The 23,335-nt window shown below is 39.7% G+C and overlaps 1 protein-coding gene across 3 annotated transcripts in view; it reads right to left on the reverse strand.

Moving 5' to 3' along the window:
• The window catches only part of NEBL (nebulette), a gene marked incomplete at its 5' end in the record, with an annotated part of 406,620 nt that overhangs the window by 335,593 nt on the left and 47,692 nt on the right, over window positions 1-23,335 (reverse strand). The window lies entirely within an intron of this gene.

Genomic DNA, 23,335 nt, shown 5'->3' on the forward strand with positions numbered 1-23,335 from the left:
ATCTATTAGCAGAGAGGCAGCAGAATCTTAAGCCTGTATCATGTAATCTAGTCACTAGAAGTCTTCACTGAGTTACAGTGCATTAGCGTGGTTTACATAAGCACATAACTTGGCATGTTCCTTCTGAAAAACTGTGTAGATGAGATATTATATTAGAGATTTGGGTTCTGGTCCCAGCTCAGCCAGAAGAGGTCATCTGCAACTCTGAGTCATCTTATCTGTAAAATGGGTGAATGATAACTTTCTTCGTTTAGGTAAGGTATGAGGCCTTAATCAATATTATGGGCTGTAAAAGGCACAAAAATATTAACTGCAGTCAATGGAAAAGCTAGAACTAGAACTCATGTTCCCCTAAGTTATAGGGTATTGTGTGGAAAAAGATCTCTCTCCCTCATTACATGAAGATGGGAACTTATTATACTGTCATGAGACCTCCTGAAGGATGGGCCAAAATCATGTTTTTTGTCAGAGCTAAAAACTCTGGTATTTTAACGCCACATTGGAGCACCAAATATTGAACACTGTGGCAAACTATCAGACGCTTCTTTCAACACAGGAAAAGTAAAAAATAAAGCTAACCCATTATAACTGACTGACTGTGCCATCTCGGAGACCTTAATACATAACTTCCGTCAGATTGGAGGTACAGTTTTCTGAAGTTCATTCTGAGAGTACTCTGTGCAGTGTCAGACCTATGCAAGTCTGCATATATTCTACCGGCAGGTCTTAAAAGCAAGTCCTTTTTCTGAAACACAGTTAACTTTTGCTGTGATATAAGTACATGATAAAAAGTTTAGTAAATACAGTGTATAAACTCTGTGGGTAATAGACTCTCATACAGTGGTGAGGTTAGCTTGGCTACTAGCATTAACATATTTGCAAAAAAACAGCCAACAACAAAAATAGCAAACACATTTATAAAGCTCCATTCATCCCCAAAGCACTTTAAATCACTTAAACTGATACAAACTACTATTTGTGTTAGATTACTTCACCCATCTTCGGGACAGAACAAGTCACCTGATTACAAGTACACCACAACCGTACAATTTAGGAGAAAAAGATAAACATTGTATTCAACTGAAACCGCATGGTGAATTTAGATACACAGAATGTCATCACGTAAGCAGCAATATGGACAGTATACTAGGAAAAACATCACTACTCTTACCAGAAGTACCATAGGATCTTTAGTGACCAGAAGTGGTCAGGATTTCAGTTTTAGTCTCATTTGAAAGATAAAAGATCTATTCTATTGCACATCCTTTGTAGTCTGACCTGATCACGGGAGAGCCATAACAGAGAATAAATAGGTTTCAGAGTAGCAGCTGTGTTAGTCTGTATTCGCAAAAAGAAAAAGAGTACTAGTGGCACCTTAGAGACTAACCAATTTATTTGAGCATAAGCTTTCGTGAGCTACAGCTCACTTCATCGGATGCATTCAGTGGAAAATACAGTGAGGAGATTTATATACACACAGAACATGAAAAAATGGGTGTTATCATACACACTGTAAGGAGAGTGATCACTTAAGATGAGCTATTACCAGCAGGAGAGCTGGGAGGGGAGGGGCCAGCTGGAAATGGCCCACCTTGATTATCACTACAAAAGGTTTTCTCCCTCCCCCCCCCCCCCCCCCCAACAACACTCTCCTGCTGGTAACAGCTCATCTTAAGTGATCATTCTCCTTACAGTGTGTATGATAACACCCATTTTTTCATGTTGTGTGTGTATATAAATCTCCTCACTGTATTTTCCACTGAATGCATTCGATGAAGTGAGCTGTAGCTCACGAAAGCTTATGATCAAATAAATTGGTTAGTCTCTAAGGTGCCACTAGTACTCCTTTTCTTTTTAGAGAATAAATAGTAATCTCTATGTTAGAATCAATTAAAATGCTTAAGAAAACCTATAATACAAGCAGGGGAACACAAGTACAATAGGTAAGTAAACAAGGCTTTGCAATAAGCTTTATTAAGTCCTAGTAAGGTATAGCAGTTAGCATAAACTAGCATAAATATCTCAGGTTTTAAGATTTGTAGGAGATTTTGCAACATGTAGCTTGTGCTAAACAAGGAAATTGCAGAAGCACGAAATAAGTTTTGGTGGGATTTTTAGTATGCATAATCATGAGGTTAACCGCATAGATGTACTAAAAATACTGGGAAAGGTATTCATTCACATGGCTCATGTCAACAAATCAGAACCCCAATTGTGATTTCCTGGACAGCCATACATGGACTAAAGGCCAAAAAATAACCTAAATATGGTCTCTGGACATGTGAGATTGTTCAGGAGAAAGAGGTATAAAATAAGTTGTTTGATTAAACTTCAGTTGAGACATCAGGAATGACAGACTATCAGAAACCTTAGTACTGTCAAGCCCATTTATGGTGCTCTCCGTTTACTTTTCTTCCCATCTTCACTCCTAAGGGTCTCTATAAGGTTGTGAGTATGCACAATGAAGGGGGTTGTTTTGTTATATTTATCTTGCTTTATTGTATTTTTCTATTATTGCAATTATATTTGCTTGCTTGTATTTCAGTATTAAATGAAGTCTTGATGTTTCTATGTATTCCTACCAATCTCATAGTTAATAATAAACGTATGTAGCCATCTGAATAAAGAACCAGCTAAAAGTGACTGGGGCAATTTTCACTCTAATCTTATCAAAGGCTACACAATGAACGATACGTTAGCCTCTGAACTTCCTGAATACAGAATTCCATCCCAATCTCATTACTATGCTTACACTTATGATGGGGGAAAAAAATTTAAAAAAAAAATCAAAGAATGATCAATTCCATTATTTAAAACTTTTTTAAAAACATTCATTTGGATTTTTTGTCCAGGAGAGATACTCAAGAATATAGTTACCCCTCAGACTAAAACATAAAGGAAAAGTATTCCAGATTTTTTATTTATTTTGCCTACAGAAACCATGCCCGCCCTCCAAATGAGGAGTCAAGGTGAGGAAATCCCAGGGAGAAGCAGATCTAATTCAAAGGGAACCATGGAAACAGGAAGAATGGCAGGTTGGCAGCATATTGTCCGGACATTCGCAGAAACGCCCCTCCACACTAATACTACATAGTTGGGACTACTCATGATGGAGAGGATGGAGTCTGCAAGGCGGCTGATCTACACAGCTTGCTCCTCTGGCAGCCCAGTGGATATCCACATAGCAGGATGAACAGGTAGCCAGAAAACCCCTCAAGTCAGTCTTGCTACCAGGAGAAAGGAAGCCCAGTAAACAGTGTAGAGGAACTTGCTCTTCACAAGAGTAGGTTAGCATTTTTCTACTTATCTTTAGGCTCTACATTATAGTTTTAAGTTGAGCCCTCTACCCCTTCTGCAATAGTATAATCCCCAACTCCATAAGGTAAAATGTGGTAAAAGAGCTGAATCCAAATTCATGGGGGTTTAGAACCATTTTTTCTCCCTTAAGTGAAGGGAGTGTATAATAAGAATTGTTTTTTTAAAGCCCCTCCCCGCTAAAGCACTGCCTAACATAGTAACAGCAGTTACAATACATTCAATAAACCACCCTCATTTGAACTAAATCAACAAAAATTGAAAACAAAACAGGATGAAAGGCAAGTCCAATACAGAACCAAGACACAGTTGAATCAAAAACTCTTAAGGAATTTTATTTTGTTTTCATTGTTTTTGGGGGAAGAAATGAACTCAGATGTAAACAGAAGGAAGTTCAATAGCTTAGGGCCCACTGACAGAAAAAGACAAGATCATCTGGTGGCTTAAGGTATATGTGGATGGTGTCTGAAGAAATATACCCTTCAGGAGGAGGTGACTACAGTCAAGACCTACACATACTGGCTCTATTTTATTACATTTATCTTCATACAAGATTAGAGGAGGGATAATCATGAGTAGAGATGTGGACTAACATCATAGCCTTGAATCTGAAACACTGTCTCACTGGAGAATTTTTGTTTTTATCAGTAATTTAAATAAATATAATAGACATTTTCAAAAGCTGTTTATCAGAATATGAGTTTTCTTACTTCCTAGCAAAGAATGAGACTCACTTATCTAAATACCGTGCACACTGCAATTTGAACTCTGCTCAGCTTCTTTTCTGGAATGAATACAGCTGGTAATCTTCATTCTGACAGTATGAAGCTATAAAAGCTGTTTTAAACTAGTGAGCAAATGTAAGTAGGAAAACATTAGATTTTTTTATCCGATATCTGGCAAACTAATATTACATAAAAACACATCAGGCCAGATCCTCAGCCGGTTTTAGTTTGTACCAGCTACAGATAAGCCCAGTAGATTCCAGGGTTCCTTAATGGATATCAGCAATGTTACACATTTATTTCTTCCACACTTTTTAGTCAACAAATAGAAATAATTAACTGTGGCTCACTACCTCTACATCCAGCTGTAATTTGTACTTGCAATTATCTCTTTTCTGAATTACTTAATTTCCTTCCCACTCATGCATTGAATATACAGTGGAACTACAGTTTCTGAAATATGAGCATATGTAAAGAGCTATTTAAGAAACAGCAACATTAATCAGCAAAACAGCCTCTAATAAGTACCACAAAAGAAGCCCTTTCCCCCAGCAGAGAAATGTGGCTTTTGGAAGCACAGAACTAATAGCTGTGTTCCCAATCTAACTGGAGAGGTCATGTATTTGACATGCAGATTTGGGAGACTGTATCTACAGTAGAGGTGCTAGGAAGCTTAGGGATAAGACACCATGATTTTTTAAAAGAAATAAAACCTCCTGGGGCTCATCTCTGAGGAAGTCCAGGTGAAGAAAAGGGACAGAAGACAAGACTGGGGCTCCCAACTCCTCAATGGAAAGGGGAAGAGACTTCAATAGACCATGAAAGCAGCAACCAGCTTCCATTACAAAAGGAAAGTGACACAAAACTGAAAAACACAGGACACAGCTACAAACAAAAAGGAGACCCTCCCAACTCTAATAAAGTCAGTTCCAAAACGTCTGTGTCCTGAAGAACAGGAACAGTAGGAGAGAAGTGGGAAATTTTTGAGGGGGAACTGTGGTTAGCTTAGATCCAAAAAAGATTGTTTTTATATTGGGCTAGTCATCATGGGTGAAGCTAGGACTTTAATTGCCATACAAGTCTATCAGAGGGATTTCTTGAGCATACACAGAAGAGACACTACACCTCTAACAGAGACAGCAACATTAACTGTAAAGCTGGTCAAAAAATAGAAAGTCTCCAGTGAAAAATTTCACTGAACAGTTTGTCTACTTTCATTGAAATTATTTGACATTTTCTGATCAGCTCCATCATCCATGTGCCAGAGCAGGGTTTCACAGAGATCTTCCTATCTGAGTCACTGACAATAATCCAGCATGAGATGATGAAGATAACAAGAATCGAACCCCAGAAGATCTAGAGGAGAGCAGTTCCTGTTCTTCTCAGTACAAGTAGTTCAATTACCTTTCATGCTGAAGTAGAATTCAACACTGCTAGATCCAAAGATACCTATCTCCTTGCAGTTGCTAAGTACTTGTGGGTAGCTAGCATAAAACAGCAGAGTAGATGGACATCAGTCAGTCATTTGTCTTTACACATATCTTACTACCACTAAACTACAGAACTTAATTGTACAGTAACAGGGTCCACACACAGCAAAGTGCTTGGCTGGCTAGTGAACTCTACATTCATACCCTGGCTTGCCACACACCGAGTTGCCATGTGGACAGGCCCTGAGATTTGTGTCATATACAGCACAGGGCCAATTCTAGTCATTTACAACACAAGCCAACTCAGTGTGCAGATTTTAATAAAATTGTTCAACTCTAATTTATATTGGTGTTCTATAGAGGTTACAATTGAGCAGTGACCCTGAAGCCATCTAATTAAATGGACTGTATGTGTAGAATGAACACTAAGCCATTTATCCATGTATACCCTCAATAAAAACGGTCATGAACATTGTACAATCAGAGCTTTCTTCTTCCTGAAACGTATGTTTTAACTGCTTGTTCTGTTACTCACAACATCATGTCAGAAATCTGCTTCCAGAAAGTGAAGTGACTCTGCCTTCCAATGACTACAGGCAGCTGTTTGTCAGTTAGGCAGTTGCTTATTCAGCAGTTAAAAAGGAACTGACCTCTAGTAATGAACTGCCTCTCATTACTTATTGCTCAAGAAAATTATGTAATAGGTCTCTGGGTTTTAAACTCTATGGCTTTTTGCAAGCTAAAAAAGGTTGGGGGACGGGGAGGGGAAGACCCTAGCCACCTCCACCAGTTCAAGATCAACTATATCAAATTCTGCAGAGAAGTATAGACGAGTGAGAATGCACATCTGCCCTCACTCATTGGCAGTGGGAGATTTTCCATTTGTGCCACTAATGCTGTTTCCATTCCAAGTCCTGGTCTGAATCCAGATAGTGCAGCACCTAGGATATTGGCTTTGGTTTGATGTTCTTGAAGGTGGGTTGGCTAACGTGTCTATGAACTTAGTCAGAAATGAATGGGATTGATAGTTGGCAGTAATCAGCAAGGTCCCATCCCATTAAGGATTAGTTTCTTCATTGTTGGCTGGATTGTGGTGTGTTTGAAGGAGGGAGGGAAGATTCATTCATTAAATGAGACACTGGCTATTTCAGTCACTAGCTGCTCATGAACCTCTTAATCAGGAAGGGCAGGGCTCAAATTCACAGGTCTTGGGCCAAGTGCAGTGGTGAGCTGGAGCCAATTTGCACCGGTTCGCACAAACCAGTTAAATTTTGAAGCCGGTTTAGAACTGGTTGTTAAAGGAGTGGGCAAACTCTGGCCCGCGGGACCATCCTGTCCTCCCCACATGAGCTCTCAGCTGGGGAGGCTCCCCGAGAATCCCTTTTTAGTTTTTACTCACCTGGTGGCGCTCCAGGTCTTCGGCGGCACTTCGGCAGCGGGTCCTTCATTCGCTCCATGTCTTCAGCGGCAGGTCCTTCAGTGCCACCAAAGACCCGGAGCGACTGAAGGAACCGATTCTTCAGCTTTTGGCAGCTCACCACCGTCCGAGTGCCTTTCAGAATGTCCAGTACTGCCTCCAGTGTAAATGTACTGAATTTATGGAATGAAGGCTGGCTGTTGGCTTGAGATGGAAACTGGATCCATGTGGCTTGAGAAACTTCAAAGGTTTCCCGTCTGGTTCCTTGCTGCCCTAACATCCCCTCAGAGTGTCTTACTTTAAAAAAAAACAAAACACAGACATCAAACTTTCCTGCTTACCTACAACATTCAATAAGCTAAAGGGCAAGCAAGACGTCCTATCTAACTATAGGCTGGTTAGCCTAAAATCAATCCCAGGCAAAATAATAGCAAAGCTGATACAGGAGTCAACTGATAAAGAATTAAAGAACAGGAATATAATTAACACAGTCAACATGGTTTTATGGAAAATAGGTCTTGTCAAACAAATCTGATTTCATTCTCTGATGAGATTACAAGTTTGGATGATAAAGATAACTGCATAGATGTAACCCGCTTAGACTTGGGTAAGGTATTAGACTTAGCACCACAAAACATTCTGATTAAAAAATTAGCACTATATGGTATCAACAAAGCACACATGAAATTGATTCAGAACTGGCTAACTGACAGATCTCAAAATGGGGAACTATCATTGAATGGAGGTGTTCCCTGGGGAGCCAGGGGTCAGTACTAGGCCCAACGCTATTCAACATTTTAAACCAATGATCTTGAAGTAAATATAAAATCACTGCACATGACAAAGATTTGTAGAGAGGTAAATAAGGAGAAGAACAGGGCAGTCACATAGAGCAATCTGGATCATTTGGTAAGCTAGGCCCAGTCAAACACAAATGTGTGTTAATACAGCCAAATGCAAATTATACATCTAAGAACAAGCAATGCAGGCCATATTGACAGAATGGGGGACTGTATCCTGGAAAGCAGAGAGTCTGAAAAGGACTGTAGTAGACAAGTAACTCAACATGAGCTCCTAGTTTGATGCTGTGGCAAAAAAGGCCAATGCTATTCTGAAAGTACTGAGTACAAGTAGGGAAGCGATTTTACCTCGTATACAGCATTGGTGAGACCGATTCCGTGTACAGTTCTTGTGTTCATACTCTTAAAAGGATACTAAAATATTGGAGAGGGTGCAGAAAAGACCCACAAAAATTTATTCAATGGCTCAAGAAGAGAGATTTAAAGAAATCAATCTGTTTAGTTTATCAAAGAGAAGATTAAGTGACTAGATTACCGTGTATAATTACCCTCATGGGGAGAAATGCATAATAACAAGAACCAATAGCTGGAAGCAGAAGCCAGACAAATTAGACAATTTTTTTTAAACAGTGAAGGTGATTAACTACTGGAACAAGTTACCAAGGGAAATGGTGGATTTTCTATCTCTGTCTTCAGATCAAGACTGGATGCCTCTCTGAAACATATGCTTTAGTCAAACTCAAGTTATTGTGCTCAATATAGGAGTAACTGGCTGAAATTTAATGGCTATGATACACAGGAGTTCAGGCTAGATGATATAGTGGTCCCTTTTGGCCTTAAACTCCTAAATCAATGAATGCCTCGGTGTCATTACTGCATCAAGACTTGCCTGGAGGTGGTTAGCCCCTTTAAGTTTATAACTCTGGCCCTCCCATTTACTCTCACAATGCTTAGGTTCTTGTTAGTTGATTTTATACCACATAGGTGTACCACATCATATGCTTTTAAAATAAGCCTACGGTATTAGAGTGTCTGGCTCTGGTAGGCTTTCTATACCCAGCTTTTTCACTTGACATCTCCAGTCTGTACACCAGAATTACAACCCTTTATTTCAAGAATGAGAGGGAGGTTCCTCTTCTCTCCCTCCTGCCTGGAATTTAGAATGCTGCAATCAGTCTCCAAGTATCTCCTCTGATAACTGTAACAACCCTTTATCATAACCTCACACTGCTTCCAGAAACTTCCCAGTTAACAGGCTCCTCACTCTTTCTTCTTCATATGGACACACTGGAAAACTACACTCCATCCATGTCACCTTTTTCCTTTGTGCATTTCTTATTCCTGTTTCAAAGTCCGTTTACGCTGCATGCTCATTCTATACCGTGTGCTGAACCAGTTAACCTTGAACATGCTACTCTGCCTCTTAAGTTTGACAATATTCTCTCTCAGAGATGCTGTTCTAATATATTTAGTTAGGGTTTTAACTTAACTTTTCTTTTCCCCAATACATCAGGATGCCAACAACATGCTACATAAATGTAAGCAGTCTCTCTTTCTGGACTTACTAATAAAAAGAAATAAAAAACATCCTCTCTCTCTCCCTTCCTTTCCATCAAGCCACCAGCACCACATGCCTACAGTGTGGTTGCTTCTTACTGCAGCCGAGAGTGTCACAGTAGTTTGCCATTGTCAGCTATGATGATTTTGGGGAGTACAGTTATATTTGCCAGCTTTCTTATTGCCCAAGCTCCTGGAGTCAAGTGATTAGGTGAAAATCTCATCGTTCATTTTAAAAAAATTTTAAAAAGTGTTCATACCTGTTACAGAGAAAACCTTGAAAACATGGACCCTAAATGGTCAAAACTCAGAAAGCAAATAAAAAAGACCCCATTTGTTTGTTTGTTTTTTAAGTACCATGATTTTTAAGCCGATTTTCTGGGGTCCCTGACTCCTGATTTTTAAATGCTTGGGGCTCACAATTACATACAGAACTTAGTAAAGGTAATGGTCTACTGTTCAGAAAAAAGGTGGGTTGGGTGCTTTTCTGCAGCAAATCTGCCCAACTTAAAGTGCAGTTGTACTCTGAGAAGTTTCTACTCAATAACAGCACCTTCTTACTCTGTGGATCTGTTTCTTTTGTGTATCCAGAGTTCTAGCTTCATGCTTTAGTTACAAAATAAGTTTCAGTGCTTTTTAGTTCTGGTAGCCCCATAATGAGCTTGCACATCTAAAAGTGAGCAAACTAGATTTTATTCCCCTTGGGCAGCCTCAAAATAATTTATTGTTAAATTCTATTTAGTTATACCTGTACAAACCCACTGCACCAGTAAGCTTGCCCAGGTGTCATTGGAGGCCTAATTTAGCCTACAGAGCTTTTATGACTGGTGAAGATGCAGAAGGAGGAAAGAACCCAGCCATAGTCTGAACCCAGACAGAGTTTGCATAGAGGGCACTTAGGAAAAACCTTTTAACTTGTAAACTGAGCACATTATATATGGAAATCAAGAGATTGAATATATGGAATGCCATAGTGGGTCACTTTTCAGAATATTGTCACAGCAATTGGATTAGGAGAAATGAGTAAAGTGTTGGAGGGGAGGAAAACAGAGATATGGTATAGTTTCCTGTTTTATTTATGTATGTATTCAATCATGATCTAAGTGTGCAGACACTTATTTCCAATGAAAGTACCTGATCATCCTCGCCAGGCTCATTCTGCTATATACCCTCAATTATCAGCTACTGCATTGCATCCATGTAGTTGACAGTGGCTCACACTCTAAATCTTTGATGGCTGTTGTAAAGTCTGTAGACCAGATCCTGTAGACCAGTCTTTCTGTCCCTGGCGAACGTCTGTGAGGGGACAGCCACAAATGTAGATGTAAACCATCTCTGTGAAAGACAGAGATGCTCAGTCTAGCTTACATCCAGATGCCACAGGCCATTCTGACAGCAGAGGATCACTTGGAGGTTATGGCCATGTCGTCTCACCCCTTTTTCCTCAGGCATACCCCACACTGGTGGTTGTTAGAGGAGGTATAGCATAGAATTGGCTACACAACCCAGGAATTCTCCCTCAGAGCAGGGGAATCCCTAGAAAGCAAGTTTAGCCAGTTTTAGGGCTGCTTTGTCTCATTGCAGTGACATAAAGCAGCATGAGAGGGAGCTAGAATCTGGCCTGTGGGTGTTAGGAAACATTTTGGTGCTTAAATCAGCTTTAATCACTTCTTTGAGAAGCATGTATTAAACACCAAATGATGCACTCTCATTTCTAACCCACTGGAAGTTCTTTTATGACAATCATTTGTGATAAACTACAGGTTTTTTTACTTTGATACTGAGAAAATTTAACAGCTTTTATAATTAAGCTTAACAGGTCCCCTGTCAAGGACTTGTTTGTATGGTTCATTGAACAGGAAAATTAGGGAACATGGCTAGAAACTGAATCGACTTCTAAACAATTCCATTCAATAAACCACTCAGTTCTCTTTAGGCTAAGTAATGTCACAAAAAGTTCTTGCAGTTAAAGCAATACTATATTATATTTATGTGAGAGCAACAGGCTTGGTTATGCACAAGACACAGATCCCAGGACAGTCTTTGCCTCAGGGAGATTACAGTGTAGAAGACGGACACTGAATGAGCCAACACAGAGATTCAGACAAAGCAAATATCTTAACTTTTCTTTGGTATGCTTTTGTAAACAGCCCTCTCATGCTAATATTTTTCTTTGTTTTGTTGTGTGTGCCTCATAGAAGAAGTGAGTCTTTCAGAGGGTTTAAAAGAGCAGACAGTGGAGTATGGTGCCCTAGGATTTGGGAGATGGTTCAGGCCAGGAAGAGCAACATGGAAGATGGCAGAAAGTTGGAAGTGGAAAAAAAATTAAGATGGTACTAAGGCTGGTATAGTTGGAAGCAAAGTGGGCAAGTAGAAGTATTAAGCAGCAAAATCCAAGATGAAGGCTGGGTCAGAGTTGTGCAGGGCTTTGAATGAGAATCCTTGGGCGGGGAGAGGAGGGTTCAACTAAGGGAGAGTGGGGAGATTGAGAGAGAGAAGTGACATAGTTTAATTAATGTGTAGGAGAGATACACTAAATAATCAGCATAAATAAACTACCAGTATTCTTAAAGATGTAACTTTAGGCCCAAACCGTTACCTTTTCTAGAAGAATGTCATGCAACATTAGCAGACGCATTTTTACATGTTAAACATCTTTTAGTAAATAATAAGATAGATACCTCTGATAATCCAATGTTATTATATCCCTTACATAGGACAAACCAAAAACAAATTTAGGACATTAAAAACATAAGCAAGACTAGCTTAAAAACAGTGTTCAGGAATAGAAAGGTGGTAGATTTCATGTATTCCACTGCAGAGATACTTTTGGTAACCTAAGCACTTCTTCAAAGTTCTCTTTTCCTCTGACTCCAATCTCAGGGACAGTCTACGCTAGGAGCACTACAGGGGTGCAGCTGCGCTGTTGGTAAAGATGCTCTATGCCAATGGAAGAGAGCTCTCCCATCATGATAATAAAACCACCTCCACAAGTGGCAGCAGTCATGGTGGGTCAGTGTAATTTATGTCACTCGGGGGGTGTGACGATGTGACTCAGCAGGGAGGGGGGAGTGTTGACCTGGGAATGTGCCCTGGGGATGGGAGACCTGAGAGCCTGTCACCTGAGCCAGGAGGGGGAGGGGGAGGTGACACCTCTGCCCAGGAATGTGGATGGAGACTGCAGCAGGAAACCTGCTGGGTGGGTTTAGTTTTCAGGTTGGGGCTGGGTGGAAGAACACAGGGAACACCAGGGCTGGGGTCTAAGCTCCCTGCTCCCCCAGAAGGACTTGACTGAGGGGGTCCTGGGTGTACCCACAAGCTCTGTTTTGGACTGTGTTCCTGTTGTCCAATAAACCTTCTGTTTTACTGGCTGGCTGAGAGTCTCAGTGAATCCCAGGAAGAGGGGTGCAGAGCCTGGACTCCCCCACACTCCGTGACAGGGGGTGGCCTAGTTATACCAACATAAGTGGTAGTGTGTACAAGCCCTCAGAGAAGAAGGCAAATGGCCTGCATTATAAGAAGCTCCCAGGTTATTCTCCTTGCCCATTCAGCAGGGTTCCTTCTATAGAAGGGTGGAATTTCTCCCCAGGCTACATAGCACTGCAGGGAACTACAATCCCCAGAATCTTAGACTGTACCTCCCAGGAATCCCTGGAACAAATGTTCATAGGTACCCCAGGAATGGTGGTACTAGATAAAAAGTCATATTAAAACTGATTAGTATACAACCGTAAACTCTTGAAAAGAAATGTACGTGTGTGGTAAGGTGTTCGAAGACACTTGAGACACAGACTAGTCTGAGCTGGATTACCAAAACCAGGTTATTCTCACAACAGAAACCCCCACCACTACACACACCTTATTTGCAATAACCTACACAGATATTAGGAAACGTTCTCATGATTTCCACACAAATTAAATAGTGATTAATCAAAAGATTAATAGGATTCACTGGAAGATGATGCAATTTAAGGAGGATATTAGAAACCCAACTAAATAATGTAAGCTAAAGAAAACTCTGTATGCACTATATATATGCTGTGCAATGACTAGGAAATAATACATTTTATAGCTTGATATCTGGCCTTAAGAGAATTATCCAGTACAGAAATTTAATCAAAAAGAAAAAGTGTGTGTGGGCCTGCATTAATCCTTTTCTTCATTACATATGAGTACTATTAATTTACAATTAGTTCTTAGATTTAAGAAAGTTAAAAGTTTGGTTCTCAAGTACCAGAGGGAATTGTAAGAAACTGCAGATTAAATTAATTGCACTTGGAGGAGGAGACAGCAGAACATTGTCTAACTTGACAGTTTAACACAATGTTATCATCTTGCTGTTTTCCATTAATTAACAAACAATTTGTTCAAATGTTCCCAAAAACAAGGGTATTTAAGGCTGAGAAATCTGGTTACCTATATAAAAATATTTTTAAATATGTGTATGCATAGCAATTTTGAAAAAACTTTAATGACTGTATTATGACAGGGACTTACGAAAAATGAAATTTTGTACTTTTATACAATTAAGGGAGGAGTACTGTGCACAGTTGATGTTGTTCTGTGGTGTTAGATACCTGAAAAAGCAGTTGATGCCTATAAACTGCATGCTGTGAACTTTGTTCCTATTACACAAGAAAAAAATCAGTTCAGTTTAGGCCTGGGCAACATTTTTCAACTGAAGTTTTTTAGGGGCAAAAAATGCAGATTCGGCAACACCAAAACATTTTGCAAATTCACATTAATTTTTTGCCAAATTGTTTCAGTCAACAACAAAACTAAAAAAGTCTGAAAAAAATCTAAACATTTTATTTAGATATGTTTCAACCAAAAGTTTTGATTTTTCAATTCAAATTACTTTTCATTTCAAAATTTCCTTTAATTTTATTTTTAACAATTAAAAAAGTTACAAAATGATCAATACAAAATGTTTCATTTAAGGTTAATCAAAAATTTTGTTCAATCTAATTTTTTTGTTTACTTTTCAATTTGCTGGAAATTTTCAAAAAAATTCATTTTTGTTTCATCACAACCCAAAACAACTTTTCCCTGGGGATTTTTTTTTCCAATTATCAATAAACCAAAATATCTTTAATCACTCAGCTCTAATTCAGACAAATTACACTGTTAAACAGTAAGAGGTCTGGTTTTCATCTAACGTCAGTGTGAATCAAGAGTAAATTGACTGAAGTCAGCAAAGTTACATTGCTGTAAAGTTGGTATAAGTAACAGGATAATCAGGCCTCAAGTGTTTGGGGGTGGAGGGGGAAAAGAGGGTGGTTGTTTTGTTTTGTTTTCCTTGTCTTGTGATAGTTTGCAAGTACTGTCCAGCTGCTTTCCCCAACTTTCTATTCACTTCACAGTTCAATGGTCAGTTAAAAAAAAATTACAGAAAAATTACTACCACAACTGACTAGGACTGTGACCAGGAAAAAGCCATTAGCTATAATTTGAGAGTTGTGAAAAGCATATTTGTTTAAATTGTTAACGGAGTTCAACAGAATAGCCACCCACCCACCTCAGCGGTTGAAGGAACTTAATGGGGCAAGCGATGAAAGGGGACAGTCCCAACAGTGAGTGAAGGTGACATTGGCCAGCATTCTCCAGTTCCCAGGATTTATAAGCCGAAGCAGAAGCCATGTGGTGCCTCTTGCAGGTCTCTTCCAGCAGCCTCACTCTACCCATCCCGAAATAGGAATGGGAATCTGGCCTGCCAGCTGCTACAGATCTAGTCAATTGCCCATTTGGTGGTCAGGACGGAATTTTTCCTCCCATGGGCCAATTGGACGATGTAGTTTTTCACCTCTCTCACAGCATCTTCAAGCTACAGTACGTTAAACAGGAATCCATTTAGTACCTAACTGATGTTCTTGGTTGAGTTGTTAATCTGGCTCAATTTGTGGCTGGTTTCCAGGGTGGATTAAAAGGATAAAATGAATGGTTCCTAGAGGAAAAAGACCTGGGATTTAGGCGATGGGCCTTGGGCTCAGGGGATACGAGATCCTGTGGTCCTTGGGGGCTGAGGTCCACACCCTTTTGCACCCTGTGTCCTCCTCGTGGGGAGTAGGAAAGGGTAGGACTCAGAGCAAGGTGAGTACTGTGGGGAGGCTGAGAAGAGCCTACTCCAAATTATGGGTTATATGGTCAGAGCCCTGGAACTCCTGCCCTGGAACCATTTAAATGTCTGACACACAAAGGTATGGGTGGTGGGCAAGGAGTGCCCTTCCCCTGTGTTTAAGTGTAATAAAAGTTGCAGCCTGCTGCTTAAAATCCACCTGTGTGTCTGTCCTCATTTTGCCACTGTATCTGGCTCAACTTCATACGTTTTAGTCACATGTAGACCTTTTTTTAAAATACCACTCTATTAACTCTCAAAATAAACATTAGTTGCACCAGAAAACACAGGATTACATCACTTGCCATTTTTAATGAAGAAATTCTGTCTGGTATTCTTATTCAAGATCCACTTTGTGTGCCTGATCCTGATCTCACCTGCTGAAATGAATTAAATTACTCCCAGTTCACTCTAGTGTAAACAAAATGAAAATCAGTCTCTCTGTCTTTATAGCCTTGCAAACAAAAAAATGTGCAAAATCCCTTAACCTAAATCACATGGCACAAACAGTAGGTTTATCTGATTTGTAATTGTAATGTAATTGTAACTTACCAGTTGATAAAGTATCTTCAGTAGAGATTACATCAGAGCATTCTCATACTTAAAACTGGGCATGTCTACACAGGGATACTCAGGTAAATTAAGCCACATTAACTACAGATGTGAATTTAAAGTGCATTACTTAAAGCGCATTAAATCCTTGTGTGGATGCTCACATTCAGAATTAAAGTGACCTACTTTAAAGCTCATTAGTTAAAGTACTTTAAATTCACACCTTTAGTTAATTCAGCTGAATTTTCTTGAGTGTCTCAATATAGGCATACCCTATTGTCAATGAACTGCTTATGAAACAGTGTTGGTTGCTACAAGAACAAATCTGCTCCAGAAAAATTGCTCCAATCCAATTGTTCTTAACTATGCATACCACTAACAAGTAAAACTGTATTATTTGAATGTTTAAAAACCACTACCATACAGCTTTTATTGTCTTCAACTTGCACCCATATTCTCTCCCTTACAAGAACCAGATTGATCACTTTCATACATGCAAAAAGTAACTTTTTCAAGTTCTGTGCTATGTTTATTGTTGATATGTTAGTAAGACTGAGAAAGTAAATATATTGGCAGTAGCCAGACATACCTTGAGCATTTCAAAACAACTCTGACGCAGAATCTTAGTTCTGACTTGTAACAGCCCTGTTCTTTGTTATGTATTACTTGTGTTACCATCGTGCCTAGTCATCATCCAGAATCACACTGTGCTAGATACTGTACAAACAGAACAAAAAGATGCTTTTTACCCTGCAAAGAGCTTGCAATCTACATATAAGACAAAAAGAGACAATAGATGGATACAGACAAGAGAGGACAAGGAAACAATGGGACAATATTGATCAGCTGTCTCAGGCAGTAGTCTCAGCATACCAGCAGCCAAGCCGTTGCCACGCTTGAGATTTTTTTCTTCTTATCCTAGGCCTCTGCAAATCTCATTATCCGTCATCTCAAATTGTGTGGTTCTGTTATAGAGTAGACAAATGAGGGGCTAAGGTAATACCAAAAACAAAAACCTTATCCCACATCACTACTCCTAAATTTTCACTTATCTTTCTTAGGTTCTTCACCCTACCATGTTGTGTAAGTAGGTTTAATATTAACAAAGAAGTAAAAAAAAAAGAATGCTTAGATTACAAATATTTTTCATAGCACAGGGGATTGGTGATGAAACAGAGGACCTTTTTCCTCTCAGTTGCTGAACGACATCCAACCCTTGTCTGCAGTGTCTGCAATTTGGTATCATCCGATGGCTGTCCTGTGGCCTATATGAGAAAAGATGATAGGTTCAATTCCCACTGGGCAGGTATCCAAGTTGTGAAGCTATCACCACACTTGTCACTCTCTGATCCTCTTGCTGGCCCATTAGAGAAGTTTTGGTCTGAACGAGCACCTCTCACTGCTATTCAGAACATGGTAACAAGGTTGAGGCAGACTAGCAGAGGAGCATGAAAAAAGGTACTCTGCTACCCATACTGTATCCATTCAGAAGATAAACGGAAGACTGCACTCTTCAGATCCGTCATTTGTGTCACCTTTCATAGCAATAAATTAACACTTAAAATAAAAATAGAGGAAAATGAATCCGAGTGAAAATAAACCAAATTTTCCACACACACATAGAAGACAATCACTTTATAAAATCTTCTCAGAAAAATTATGTGGCCTACACACAGTCTTAATTGTGCAAAATTTCTCTGACCTTCTTTTGTGCAAAGATTTTTCTAGAGGACATAAACTGTTCTATAACTTTTATGGGTTATTCTCTTTCAAACTCATCAAAAATAAAAAGTTAACAGGTGACTTTATATGGCACTTTAATCATCATAAAATCATTGTGTTAGGCAGCTAAGAGACAACATTTATCTTTCTCTGACATCTTCCAGTGCCTACTCAAGAAATCTTCTGACTGTGTGATAATCCACCAGTCTGGCTTTTGATTCCTTTCAAATATTGTATTATTTAATTACATTAAGCTTCTTGAACAAACATTTTTACAAAAAAATTATTTAATTTCCTTTTTTAACCTACTTAAACAAAAAAGGGTAACATTTGACAGCAAGTTCTCATTTACAATCAGGAGCTGGCCAATAGTCTCAGATATTACTGCACTGTAATATCACATGCCCACAAATAATAATACAACTACTCCCATCAACTCTATACCTCTATAATAAAACTCTATAGTTCTAATAAAACAAAGGTTGTTATTATAGAATTCTGTGGGGGTTGCTTAGGCCACATGCACCAGCCAGTCTGGCCTGGGTTATCTTGTAAACACAGTAACACTGCATTAATAGCCCAATCCTGTGAAACTGCGTACTCCCGTTAATGTCAAGTGGAAAATGGGGGTACTCAGGACCTTGCAGAATCAAGCCTTATAAAATAAAGCTTTTGGCATTCCTTAACTGTTACACCAGCCAGTATCAAGAAGTAAATTATGATATTCATCACAATTCATAGGTATGCAAAAATTAGCGTTTAGCAAAGACTACAAACAATATAACCTGATTAAAATTATAAGCAGGACTGAAATTAAACTGGTTCTAAATTCACGTAAATGTAGGTTGCAAGTATGACCAAAACAAGCAGGGAGATTTGGAAGACGTAAGCATTGGAAGAATTATTTTATAAATAAAATGATGCGTCATCATCAGTTTTTCAAGAAAGGCAAAAAGCAAGACTCCAGAACCGTCTGTTTAAGCAAGACTTATTGGAATTAAAGAACATTATTATATATACATACTGTTATATTGGGTCTGATTTTCTAAGGTGCTGAGCACCCAAAACTACAATCTGAATTCAGGGGGAGCAGTCATATTTCAGCACTAAGATCAGGCCCACTATACACTATAATATATGCACACAAACTTTCTATAACATCGCTGCCATTGACCCAGTTGGGAGCATCCTGCCACAGGCACCCACTGGACTACTGTGAGGAGAATCTAAGCACTGGATCTCCAGGTGTTTTGTGTCTCCCTGTGCTCTCAGCAGGTCGCAGCACTGTTTCTTCCCTTAGTCTCTGTGGCACATTTCCTGGGCACCAACCCTCTGTTTGACATCCCTTCACAGAAATGGAGCTCCTCAGCCCATTTCCCTTATGTCCCCCAGGACCTGCACTGACCCCCAAGATACCTGCCACTTAAACCTACCCGCTCCCAGTACTTCACCTCAAAGTTGTGAGCCTTCTGGTTTACAGTTCAACTCTCCCCGAAAGCTCACGGTAATTGTGAAACATAACACCCAGGCATTTTACACAGAAGTCAAACACATTGTTGCTCATTTACTTAATCATATAAAGCACAAGACAGTACGGATTGTGCAGAACACAACAAACATCCAAACCTCTTTACTTTTTCCCCCCCTCACCCACTGCTGACCCCTTTTTGCTAATTCCCTGCCAGATGCCCACCAGACTGCTGTGACGGGAATCAAAGCCTCTGTAACCTCAGGTGTTTTAAGCCTCCCAGCCACTGCCCCAGTCTGCAGGGTCCCTCGGTAAACTCTCAGAGTGCTGACCCCCTGTGTGGCACTCCCTCCTGAAAGCAAGAGCAAGAACTTGTTGTCCAGCTGCCTATCACCTGGAATCAGTGCTGATGCTCTGACTCCCCTGTCCCTTAAATATACCCTCTCCCAGAACTGCACTTCAAGGTGTGAGCCTTCTGAGTTACTGTTTAACTCTCTCAGGAGATATGTGGCAGTTGTGAGACATATAACACATACAGACAGACACTTTGCACAAATTCTAACACCATTCCTCTTTTACACTCAACAGATACAGCACAAGAGAGAGTGCAGTTCATATAGAACATAAGCCTCCTAAACACAATGCCCCTCACTAGCTCACCCTTCCCTTGGGAATTCTTGGAGGACCACCTGCGTTCACATGGACAGGCAGGGTCCCCTACCTGATCCAGGCTTCCACGTGCTGGGGTGTCTCCCTGTCACAGGGTCGTTCTCTTCTCCACCTTGCTTCTTAGCTGCTCTGTACCCTTCCTCTTTTCTGCCCAATACTTCCTGTTCCTGTGTCTCTCTCTCTCTTTAGTTTATATGCCCTCCTTCTAACACCTGTCTTTCTCAGTGCTGTTTCTGGTAATTTTCTAATGCTCTCAAAAATAGCCTTTCTTCAGAGAGAATGGATAAAACTGGTTATCCATTAGGATGCAGCCACTCTTTAGCCTAACTTGTGTGGTCATAGCACCATCATTAACATCAAATATTCCCCACTGTCCCACATCCAGTGTGTACCTGGCACAGGTCCTCTCCACAGTGGTGGATATACATACATAGAGTTATTCATGATGCAGTGGTTTTCACAGTAACCCTTCTTAATATCAGCCAGAATTCATACATTTGTAGAGACAGATTCCCAGCTCATCAAAATCACTACTGAAGAATACTCAGATTGGCAAGGCTATCCAAAAATATTCCATTGCATATAGTATCTGCAAAAAACATCTCTATTAAGCACCTTGTTATTCCACATCTAAAGATCTAGTTAACCATTTATAAATATGCTTTTCAGTTCTTAACATTACATACTAGTCTATCTGTAACTTTTATAACTGTATCTAGGATATCAGAGAGAAAATACCATTCCAATTGTGTCAATGTCAACTGTAAGTTAAACAATTTGATTTGTAGGAGACAACATTAAAATCCGATGTAGACGTCCCCGAGACTTCTAGTGCAGCTAAATCTGTGCTGATTACAAATTAATCTAGCTGGCATAGAAATACCTACTACCTCACTACCATTAAAACAGCTGGTGTTACCCTAGAGCATGATATAAAACTACAAAACAAAACAAGAATCATAGAATATCAGGGTTGGAAGGGACCCCAGAAGGTCATCTAGTCCAACCCCCTGCTCGAAGCAGGACCAATTCCCAGTTAAATCATCCCAGCCAGGGCTTTGTCAAGCCTGTTTTAAGCCTCCTTTTTAAGACATTGGTCTGCTTTACTTATGTCAAATCACTGATGTACAGGGAAAATTTTTAGTTACCCAGTGGCAATTCCTCTCTGGATCTGAATTTTCTTGATGTCTGATGGGCTGAGAAACCAACCAGCAGGTCATGAATTTTAATGCAGAGCTACAACCAGAATGCAAATTTGCAGGATTTCATCTAACTACTTATTGTAAACACTTCCAGCAATAGTGTTTTGGTACAGACACTGGCTTACTATCAGACCTATTCTTCAGAGAAAAAGACAGATTTAAAAAAAAAATCACAGGAATGGTAGATACATATGCACTTGTAGAGGGGAGTTTAAAGCTGCACCTAAGTCTCTGCCTCAGCATAAAGCAATGGTTCAGGCATATCCTGCATAGGATTGTAAAAATACTCTATTATAGTATGTGGGAGGCAGAATGGTTCACTGCAAGGAAAATGTGACAGTGGAAATTTCCATTCCTTTCGTAGTTTAAATCTGAACATAGATCCCATACCCTAAGAATACTGTAAGTAGCATTGAAGAATGCCTTGCATACTTCATCACAAATTCAAAATCAGCTAATTCTGGGACTGCAGCTACAACAAAAATATTAAATCCATCATGTGATTTTACCTTATTAGCTAGTGTGAACCTCAGTCCTTCAATAACGGCAGCATGGATTTTGTTTGTTTATTATGCTCTTTGAAAGGAAACTGATTAGGTGAAGTTAGTCAACATTTAATTAAATTTATTAAAACTCAAGACACAACAGTTCCCACACGACATCTCCACATCCCATTTCCACCTCTGCTGAAGTCTTCATCCATGCCTTAAATTTCTTCTGACTTCAACTATTTTTCAAGAGCATCCCTAAATTCCAGCTCTCTTGATATCTCATATGTACACCATCTTTCTGCCCACTTTCAGACATATAAAGCACAGCTAATGTACATCACCATTTCCATCCTCAACTACTCCAGTGGCTCCCATTTGTTTCAGGAACTCATTCACAATTGCCCTTCTTAATTTCATAAACCCGTGAGGCACATGCTCCAACCTCTTTCTTCTCTCCCACTTCATCCAGCACTGAAGCCTCCATGCAATCTCCATATTGTTCCTCTACAAAAATCTCATTGTTGTACTCTGTCCCTTAGCAAGAGCTGATGTCTGAAACATACTTAGGTCTTCCTTGTTCCCTGATTTTCCACTATTACAATCTTATCTGAAAGATATCTAGTCTGTCTCTTACCTATAAAGTAGGAGCCATCAAAATGGCTATTTGCTGCCCCTTAGTAGTTCAATTTACTATATTTTCCATTCTTACAATGGGGAGTACTACCTAATTTCTCTTTCACACTGTTAAACTCTGACTATATTACTGAACTCTGAAGTGTTTTGGATATAATTTGCATGAAAGACACTATACAAAATAAAACTTATTGTACTTTATATGGTCCAGTAGAATTGATCATGCAAAATTTAACCAGTTGAGGACACCAAAGGGGACTGGATGAGAGAGTATAAACATGTTATTAGTATTTCCATGAATGGAAAAGTTAACATTTTGAAATACTTATTAAATGTAGCTGTTCATGAAGACTTGCACAGTTGGTTTGCAAGGTGCATAGCACAGCAATCATTCTGTTAGATGAAAAAAACACAAATGCAAAACTAAAATCTTCTGCCAAACACCACAATGTCTTCCCTTTCAGACTCAGTGATTCACTAAATCATCATCTTCGTCATCTATTCTTTGTAGAATGCCCCCAATGTGCTCAGTGCTCTGTATGTAAGACAAAGCGTCTGCCATGAAGAGCTTACCATTTAAATAGACAGCATACAGATACAGGGAAAGGGAGAGGGGAGCAATAGAAGGCAACACACCTTGAGGGTGAAGTAAAGCAAGAATATTGTAGTTTTCAATTAGGTGGTTTGGTTTTTTTAAGTAAGCCTGAAGAGAGATGCAGTGGGAAAGCCAGGATTTAAAGTCCTCTTTGAATACATTAGTTTGAGGAGGGGTTAGAAGGAGAAGAGGGTGGAGAAGTGGAAGGAGAGAATGGAAGGGAGAACTTACAGGCATATGCAGCAGCATGGAACAGGAACAGTAAAGGGACAAAAAGATTCATCCTTCATCTTGGGGCTGGATGTGGTCAGAATGGTAGACAAAGTAGAGTATTTTTGTGGTCGCTTTTGGGACAACTGAAGAGAGATGAGAGGCAAGTGTCTGGGAGGTCAGAGAAGGAGAAAAAGGAGGCTGTAGTCGTCAAGACAAGAAACAATCAGACCTAAGACAATGGTTTCGAGGCAAGAGTGGAAAGGAAGTTGGAAATGTTTCAGCTGTTGTGAAGGAAAAAGCACCAGGAAATGGTGAGGGAAGGAAGACAGGAGTGTAAGTTACACACCAAGGCTGTGACTATTGGAAGATGGTGAAGTTTACAGTGGTGACCAAGGAAGTGGTGAAGAGGGATAGTTTAGGAGGAAATAGGT

This window comes from Lepidochelys olivacea (genome assembly GCF_965140295.1).
Source record: "Lepidochelys olivacea isolate rLepOli2 genome assembly, chromosome: 2".
Taxonomy (NCBI): Eukaryota; Metazoa; Chordata; order Testudines; family Cheloniidae; genus Lepidochelys; species Lepidochelys olivacea.